This window comes from Octodon degus, unplaced genomic scaffold (genome assembly GCF_000260255.1).
Source record: "Octodon degus isolate 3935 unplaced genomic scaffold, OctDeg1.0 scaffold00114, whole genome shotgun sequence".
Taxonomy (NCBI): domain Eukaryota; kingdom Metazoa; phylum Chordata; class Mammalia; order Rodentia; family Octodontidae; genus Octodon; species Octodon degus.
Window position 1 is genome coordinate 3225141 of NW_004524690.1, and position 9795 is coordinate 3234935.

The 9795-nt window shown below is 39.0% G+C and overlaps 1 protein-coding gene across 2 annotated transcripts in view; it reads right to left on the minus strand.

Moving 5' to 3' along the window:
* Positions 1 to 9795, minus strand: part of Pag1 (phosphoprotein membrane anchor with glycosphingolipid microdomains 1) — a 97673-nt gene that overhangs the window by 46781 nt on the left and 41097 nt on the right. Inside the window, exon 2 of one of the 2 annotated variants that reach the window (XM_023699659.1) lies at positions 7346 to 7438. The exons of the other annotated variant lie outside the window; for it this stretch is intronic. The gene's annotated coding sequence lies outside the window, so the exon portion shown is untranslated. The remainder of the gene's footprint in view (positions 1 to 7345; positions 7439 to 9795) is intronic. 2 annotated transcript variants of the gene reach the window in all.

Below are 9795 nucleotides of genomic sequence, written 5' to 3' on the forward strand. Positions count from 1 at the left end.
TTTTAAAAATTAAGTAAATGAATTTTTAAAAAAGTAACCACTTTCTGGGACTCTCCTTTAATTTCCTAAGACAGAAATATATATAATTTTAACCTGTGGCTAAAAATAACTACAATGGCTCACTCCTTTCTTGATCCTTGGTTTTGGAAAGTGAATTTTTAGTACCTTCTATCATGAAATGACATGTACTTCACCAGTCTCTAAACCTAGACCAGCTTTGTGCCATGCTCTGGACAAGAGATGTGGCCTGAGTGAGGACATACCAGTTCTGGGTGGAGGCCTGAGCCACCTTGCACACTTCCATTCACTACTCAGGAACCCCTACACCCATGAGCCTAGGTTGCCCCTGATGAGGGGTGAGACACCACAAGGACCAGAGCCCAGCCAGACTATCCCAGCTCAAGCCCCCAGATCTGTGCGTGGAGCCCAGTCAGGATCAGTGAAGCCGGACCGCAGCTGACCCCTGTCACATGCAGAGTGCAGCTGGGCATTGCCTGGGTAACCTACCCAGCAGAGTAAATGGGCACCAAATGCCACTGGGCTGTGCTGAAGGCACAGACAAGGGACATCTTTTGTGCTTTTTGAAAAGAGCTCCTTTGTACTCTTACGGTATTTTAAAACTTATTTTTGGAAGGGCCCACGTATTCAATAAATGTCACTGAATGGATGACTGAATGGCTAAGTATTCAATTACACAAAGATAAGATTTTTCTGACAAAAGAGAACCCTGACTTTTTATTTCGAAATGAATCACTTGTGTCTTTCCTGGCTGTGAGTCAGAGCAGTTCTCCACACAGGAGCAGATACTTAGCAGGTGCGCTCCATAGATGGTAGCTGCCATTGGTCTTGGCGTGTGAACTGCGATGCCAAACAAGAAGCGCCACAGCAAGCAGCAGACACTGACACACGCGGGGCATTTTTCCTAAATGCGTTCAAAATCAGGACAAGCTCTCCTGGTATTTGTAGGATGGAGACTGAGTGCGAAGGACATGCAGTTGTTCCTTCAGATATTGGTGAGCTGCTGATTTTGTTTTGAAAATATCCTCCTTGGACAGGCTCCCAGCTCTCCAGCAATCCCGCTAACAAGAGCAGCAGGTTCTGCTGTGGGAGATCAGGTCTGAGGCGCTCGCCCGCTTTCTCAAGGCTGGGAATTCTCAGCTTGAGCTGCACATCAGAAGCATCTGGGGAGCTTTAAAAAATGCCTCCAGAGATGGGTTTAATGAGTTTCGGGTACAGCCTGCACAGGAGGACTTTAAAAAAGCCCTAGGGTGATTTTCCTGAGAAGTCAAAGTTGAGAACCTCTACCCAACCTTTCCCCAGAGTGCTCCCACCAGTTAAATGGTTATTACTGGATCTAACTTTAGAGGCCATCTGAAATAAACACCTCTTAAGTATGCCTATAATCACAACCCAGAACTGAAACAGTATAGCTACAGCATGATCTTTTATAGCAGACAATGACTGACTCAAAAAAGAATCAAGCAATCATGGTCAAAGAGCAACTTCCTGCTGACTAACTTGACAAGCAGATTATGAACCACTGGGGAGGGGTTTACATGTCATTAAAGCCTTAAATATAATTAGGTATTCAAAATTTTGGTCTAACTGACAAAGGTTCTACAAACTGCGGTATAGCGTTTCAGGGTAAATCCTGAGGGGATTTGACTGACCTTGTCAGATACAAAATTACATTACTTGTTATATAGGTCTTGCTTTATCTTGGTTTTAACCATCCAGCAGAAAAGTATGAAAACGAGGTATTAAAAGTAAAGCTATAGTAATATGCTTAGCTGTAAAAGACTCAAGTCAACAACTTCTGACATTGCCAGTCCAATGGATAACCTACTACTATTATGGACTACTAGACTATATTGGACTATTTTGCTGAATTCACACACCTATAATATTTAAATGACAATGGAATACCCATCTCTGACAAAACTAAACAAAAAAAAGGGTATACAAATGAAGGACCATTTTGTATCTGTATGTACAAAAATAGGATAGATATACAGCTACTTCCTCTTAATTCAATGAGAAGAAAGATTTGTACTAATAATGCATGGACAGAATGTCATGTCTGCATCTTGTACTACAAATAACCACTATGAAGACAAGAATATGCAATGTATTAATTATTGAAACTGTCCCACTGATTGGTTTTCAAACTGTCTCACTGCTATTTCTCAATAAAATTAATAAAAAATAAAATTAATAAAAAAACCAAAACAAAATTTTGATCTAAATTAAAAACATATTTATAACTTGTATTCAATAATACATCAAAGCTAAATTTTACTTGTATATATAATCTAAAAGTACATTAGTCTAAAATTTCTCTAAAAATATACACTATCACATGCACAAAAATACAACCATAAATTAAGGTACAATTTAGTATTCTAGTATGATTTTTGAATTCAGATTCAACATGGGTCTTTCAAACAGTAGTTTCATCTTCCTAGTACATAAATGATTCTTATATAGCAATTCTTACATGGGAATTATTTTTAATAATTGTTTAATTAGTTTTTGGTGCATTCAGAAGTTTTGAAACAATGATAATCTTTTTATAAAAGATATAATAATACAAAATTGCTTTAATGCCAAAATTCATTACCAATAACTTCTGTAGCTGCAATCACAAATAGATGTGCAACGAATCAGAGTCACACTTTTCTAAGGCAGAGGCTCCACTGGAGAAAAATCTAGTTTGCCCTGTTGATGTCATACACAGGGGACATGAGATCCAGAGAGGTTGCCCAGGTAACTCAATGCCCCTGGCACTGAATGGCTGGGAATCTGCATCTAGCCCAGGATGTGGTGTCTGCATCTTCTCCTTTCTCTGAGGCATATGGAAGAAAAGGGAGAAGCCTGCTCCAGCCCTACAAAACCAGGGGGCAGAGCTGGATATGCTTTCCAGCTTCCATCAAACGCTGATGTTTTACCAACCTCTGTTATAGGTGGGTATGTCCCATAGAGGATTTGACAATGAGAAATCGTCACATTCTACTACACTGTTACTACAAAACATGTTGAAGTCATTGATAGCCATTTAATACAATATTTATAAATGTATTTCCTATATTGTTTTCTATCTATTATTGAGAGCTTATAGAAGCATGTTATAATTAGTGAACTAATACACATACATCATTCCTTTCTCTAGTCCATACCTAATTCAAATTTCCTTAGTTTGTACCTAATGTCCTTCTTTTGTTCCAGGATCCTGTATTACATTTAGTTTGTTCTATTTTTACGGAGAGAGGGAGAGAGAGAGACAGAGAGAGAGAGAGAGAGAGAGAGAGAGGGAGAGGGGGAGGGGGAGGGAGGGAGAGGGGGAGAGGGGGAGAGAGAGAAAGAAAGAGAGATTTTTCAGCTAATTAAGAGCAAAATCTTACAAATTGCTATTCTCATATTCTCTAATATCAAAGAAAGGGGCATATGTTAATGAGGTAATCTGGAATTTTAATTATGAGAAACACACTGTAGATAAGAGAAAGTTTAGCAAAAAGAATGTGACAATTGAAAGGAGATTTCAATACAGACTATCAGAATCTAAAAGAACATGGGATAGGGCAGAGTAGTGTAAAAATTTAAGGTAATAACAAGCAGCTCACATAAGACCACAGTAATATCGTGCAATTTGCCATCATTTACTTTAGGGAAGTTTGTGTTTTTAAAAACTCATAGAGATTCAGTGATTGCTTTCTTGCCAATATTTATGTAAAACATTTTCCAAACAAGACTGATTCATCTTACTCTGAAATGAATTGTTAGATCACAACAGAGAATGTTAAAGCGTTTGTATCTCTTATAGAAATGCCAAACATTTTACTCTGCCTGATGCTGTACTATAAATAGAGAGATTCAAATGCTAAAAATGTTGTCCAATTGCTGAACACAGCTCTTCAGCATCTACTTTTCTAGTACAAATGACTTGTTCTCCCAAAGTTTGAAAGTGAAAGCTAGTTACAATTCAGAGCAATGGTATACCTAACTTCAATTAACGAAACATGAACAGTATTTTCTGTGTACAGTTTCTTTTTGTTTAGATCATTCTCACTGAAATGCTTCTTTAGACATCTACTGAAGTTTTGCAGAACAGTAGATACTCTGAAGACAGGTTTTTAAATTAACAAAACAGCCACGCAGCATCAATATTGTTGGGAAATGCTGATGCTGATCTAACTCATTTTTAATTTAATTAACTGCATTTAAATGTAATAATAGATGTAAAAGATGTCAAATTACTTGCTGTAATAAATGAGTAATAAAATCAGAATTTGAGAATGATTAACTCACCAAACAGGACAATATAAATAATATCCCAGTAGCCAAAAGTGAGAGGAAATTAAAAGTAAACTCTAAGAAATTTTAACAGGCTAAGAAGAATAGGCCTTCTTAAGAAAGAAGTCTGCTTTTGTTATCAAAAGAACAATACATGAGAAAATGTCATTGATATGGCTGACACTTTAAAACAGTATAGATCTATCTCCAGGTATGTATATACCTGGCAAAAAGTAGAGGCAGCACCAGCAGCGTAGAGATCTGTGTAAGATGTTTAGGGCTAGCAGTCCTTTGAAGAGGGTGTCACTGGGGGAAACTACAAGAGATCTGTGACAGGGACATAGCCAGGCAGGAAGAGAATGGCTTCAAGACATCTTCCAAACAGCTGACAGTCCTGCTGCTTTCGAGTTCCCTTCTGCAACTCACGAGGGCTCAGATTTAGAGCCAGGTATTCCTGAATAGCAAGATTCCCTTTCCGCTGAATACAAATGTGGCAACGTCTTTTCTTGGCTGCCTCAAAGGTGTCTTCTGTTTTGACTTGCAGAGTTAAATTTCTGCAGGTCTCCATAGGTTAAAGTAATTAAAGTATCTCCTGGGTAAGACTTTGAAATATATAAGAAATGACTTAAGTAAAACTATTTGATTTGGGGTAATTTTTTTATGTGTGTGTGTTTGTGGTACCAGGGATAGAACTCTGGACCTTGCACTTTCCAGGCAGGCACTTATGCCACTGAGCTGTTTCCAGCCCCAGGAGTAAATTATTATTAAATATATTATCATGTTCATTTACATACAAACTTTACTCATATTTTGACTTATTTAAGATGTGCTATTTAATTTACTTTAGTTCATTTTAAAATGAAATGCATGTTTGTAGACAATCTGGAAATGACATGATAGTTTGAGGGCTAATTATGTAAGTTTCAAGTTATTTTCAATATGCCACAACACCAAGAGAGACAGAAGTTGTGTTTATTAACTAATGTTTTGGATATCCTGAATTTCAGATGAAAAGCAACCTACAATAATTTTTGTATTCAATTATAAAATGAGACAAGATGTAAAAATTGAGACTGCAATTTTAATTAAGCAAGTCTTTCCAGTTAATACATATTGTACTTCATTTGACCATGTTGTCGGCTAATCAAGAAGTGTGAAGGACTCAGACACACAGACCACACACACACACACACACACACACACACACACACACCACACACCACACACACACACAGAGTCCTGGGGCTCTCAGAGACCACACTGTGCCGTGAGCTTCCCAAGTTCCTCAGACAGACGTGGGGACACACAACCGCAAGCAGCAGCAGCAGCAGCAGCAGCATCAGGCTTGGCCAGAGGGCTGCACAGTGCCCTTAACCTCGGCTTCTGCAGTTTGGTTACTGTTTTCAGAGTTCTGGGCTTGGTGGGCACAGGGCCCTCTCACAGTGTCCCATGAGTGCGCCTCTTGCATCAGCGTGTATCTTTAAGTGTGTCTGTCATCTTGGGCAGTGCACACTTGCTTCTGTGACTCCAGTGACGGGCACTGGTTAGTATCCATTTACACCAACAGCAGAGTGACTACCCAGGGAGCAAAATAAAGCAGGTCTGGTACTTCATAAAGCATTTCTGAATTTCTGTGTCTGTAATTCTTAATAGCACAGGGTTTAGCTGGGCATATTCCTCCCTTAAGGCCTTGTTTTCATAGTGCATCTGTACTACAACGAGGAGAAAGAAATCACTGGCAAGAAAACTATTTCCCCAAGTTGTGACTTGCATCTCAATAATGGGACACCATTAAAATATATTTAAAAACAAAAACCTCCTAAGCTGATCCCTTCTTTAGAATTTTGAGATTTCCCACTGCTGGGCTATTTTCCCACTCTGTATGCACAGCACAGATTCCCGCTAGGCCTATTACAGTGAGCAAACAATGTCCTCTCTGTCAGAACAGAGAATGAATAGTATCACAAAATTCTCTTCTAATGTACAGCCTACATTTCCCCCACCCTAAACCTCTCAGAGGAGAAAAACGAGGGCTGAGGAAGAAAACCTGACTCTCCCACTGCCAATCTCAAACTGCCTTCTAGCACACGAATGGCTAATGTCAACCATGTATTAACTTCCAAGGAGAGAAAGTATATTTTCTTGTAAACTGGATCGCATATTTTTCATGTCTGTGTATGTAGGCACACACTATCTTTATAAGGAAAGAAGGAGACGATACATCAGATAAAAATTTCAGGGCCTAGAAAAGCAGCTTATCACAACAAACTGAGCATCAACAGAGGAACTTCAGTTTATGTTAAAATATTGGCAGCTAATTCATGATCGCAAAAGCTGTCTATCAACTCAGCTGCTTCTGTTTCAAGCCTTGATTCCCACTAAACTCATGATTCATAAAGGAAGAACCTTGAGCCACTCCTCTGAAACATATGACATGATGCTGAGAGATTTGTCTTTGGTATCAGGGTCAGTCTGTCTGTCTCACCCGTCCTCATTCCACAAGAAATACTAAGGATCTGATTTTCCAAAACAAGAACTGCATAATGTATTTCTCATGAGCCAATGAGAAGCTTATTTTCATAGAAGAACAGGGCTCTCCTTAAAATCACTCTTCTCTGTAAGTCTTAGCTGCTGCAAGATACGATGATTCATCTTTTCCCCCCTTGTGACAAGAATACAGCATATATTTTATTTACCCTTCAAAAGGAATTACCTAACTCATTCCTCACAAAAGCAATATTTTTATAGCCCAACCACACTGGCTTCTGTTTCCACGAATGCCTATAACCAGAAAAAAAGAAAGCGCTGCGCCCCTTTCTCTTCCTTGTCCCACACATTTGCAGGACAGCTCAGCAAGCTCCCAGATGCTGAAGGCATTCTCCTGGTAACACATTTAGCAGGGGCTGCCGGCCACTCCAACAGCTCTGCCTTATTTTCTTCTCCCTCTCCTTACCCCAGGTCTGTATTAGACTAAACAATCAAGCCCTTGTGCTATACCACTGCCGTCTGAAAATTTTAACGTTGTGCCCCAGACTGGTACAATTGCGTTATTTACCTTGGAGAGATGTTTGCCTAAGAAGTATTCCAAGCTCTGGCAATGTATCTCTTTGCAATGTTGTTATGGTGAGAGTCTCTCTTCTTTCTTGGCCTATAATCAAAAAGAAAGTTAGAGAAAGGGGCAGACGACATAGGCTGTCACAGATACTTGCCCAGTATAACATAAAAACATTGGTATATTTATGCCAAACACTGAGCTTTACATTACTTTGCAAACAAAGCAAATTGCACAGGCTTAGTTACTAAATGGGAACAACTACAAATACCAGTGAATAAATATGGTCTCTAACAGCTAAGTCGGCAGTTCATCAAACACAAATCACTACATTTGCTTTTGCCATGTTTTTCTCAGTTAAGGATAAAGTTATGTGCTATTGCAGCAGTATTAGCACCCAATTATCTAAACTTGAGATGAGATAAATAACTTATTTGAAAAGAGCCTTTATCCTTTGTGGCAAGATGAGCTGCGATCCAGTTCTGAAAGTATCTTCCCAAAAGGATATTCTGATGCAGTGCACTTAGTGTGACCTGAATGCCGTGGAGACCCAAGCCCGAGGTGTGAGCCATCATCCTACTGTGGAGGGGAGGCGACGTGCAGAGATGGTGAGGGCTCTGGGACGGCTGCCCCAGTCCTATCTGTGGTTCTGTACTACGTCAGCTGGGCTTCCTCCATCCCCATTTCCTCTCTGGTTCTCTTCCAATCCTTTAGTAAGTACGTCCTATGCTGGACATTTATAGAATGTATAGAATTTACTGATACAATGCTGCAGAACAGGTGCAGTGTGAGAGGGAATGAATGAATGAATGAATGAATGCATCAGTTCACCCACTAAGAGAGTATCCTGGCTGATGACCAAGGTTTAGAACCTTTCAATTACTTTGGTACACTGAAGCACAACTTCTGATTTTCAGTATAAAACCTGGGCACAGGAGCCTTGTAGATTCCCATCTCCTGAGGCTCTTGTGGCCACACTATCCTCTCAGACTGTGTTGCTTTCTTCTGTTGTGTGTCAAGCAGATTATTTATTTTATCTTAAGGTGCACTTATTATTTTCCTCCCTGTTATCGAGTGAAAAGGCTGCTTTGTGGTTTCCACTGAATTCACCTATATGATTATTTCATTATTTTAAAAGACAAAGCTGAAAGATCAGAACAGGACACACAATCATGGGCTATGGGGCTCAGCCTGACCTAGGTCTTCCACTGTCAATCACGCCAAGGAGGAGGAACGGGTTTCACCGGGTGGAGTGCTCGACAGATAAGCAAGCTGCCAAGTCACTGTGCTACCCTTTCATTAAGCTTCAAATCAAACCGCCTCCTAATCCCTGACACATAGATATATTTAGATGTGGGTTCCAACTGTAAACCTCTCCACTCTCCCACTTCAATGGTTTACCTTGGAGAATTTTCTTGAGTTAGTGAGAAATACAAGCAAGACTGAAATGTCCAAATTAAATTTTAGCAGGTAAAAAAGTAAACATTTTTCTTAAAAAGCTAAATCCTATGAATCTAATTTAGAAACAATATTTCCATGCATTCTCTCTATTGTTAGATGTGAGTTTGATCTGAAAACTAAATATAAGTTGATAGTTAGTTTAATAATGTAAAAGAGGTACATAATTTTGCATTTCCAAAATAGAAATTTCCTAAACTAAAACTATTCCAAAGAGACAAAGTAGTGAAGATAGCACAGTATTATCATAAAGACAGATACACAGATCAAGGGAACAGAATTTAGCCTACTAGGAAATTAACTGCTATTGGTAATGAAATGTACTCCTATTCCTTCAACTGAATGGTCAGTTGATGTTTTTGAGAAAGATACCAAGATAGGAAAGGACTGGTCATTCCAACAAATAGTGCTGGCACAATAGATAGCTACATGCTACAGAATGAAGCATGATTGTTAATTTGGGAAATATGAAAATTAGTGTAAAATGGACCAAATATCTGAACATAGGAGGTTAAACTACAAAACTCATGAAATTAGAAAACCTTAAAAGTAAATCTTTATGAGTTCAATTCTTCTATGACAATTTAGACATGATACCAAATACACATTCAACAGAAGAAAAAATAAACTGGACTTCAAAGAGAACTAGTTTGTTTTTAAAAATGCTAGAGTACTGGGGAGATAGCTCAGTGGCATAAATGCCTGCCTGGAAATTGCAAGGTCCTGAGTTCGATTCCCAGTACCTAAATACATAAACAAACAAACAGCACTAGAGAGTGAAAAGACAAACCAAAGAATAAAAGAAACTGCACATATCATTTGGTAAGGGACTTATAAGTATAATAAAGAATTCATTTAACTCATAAAAAACAAATAGGGCAGCCAAATAGCTCAGTGGACTAAAGCACCCACTTAGGCAGAGTGCAGCAGCTGGGGTTCGATCCCCTATGTGCCTTGCCAACCCTGTCCCTGAGATAGTGATTGAGACTGGGCAT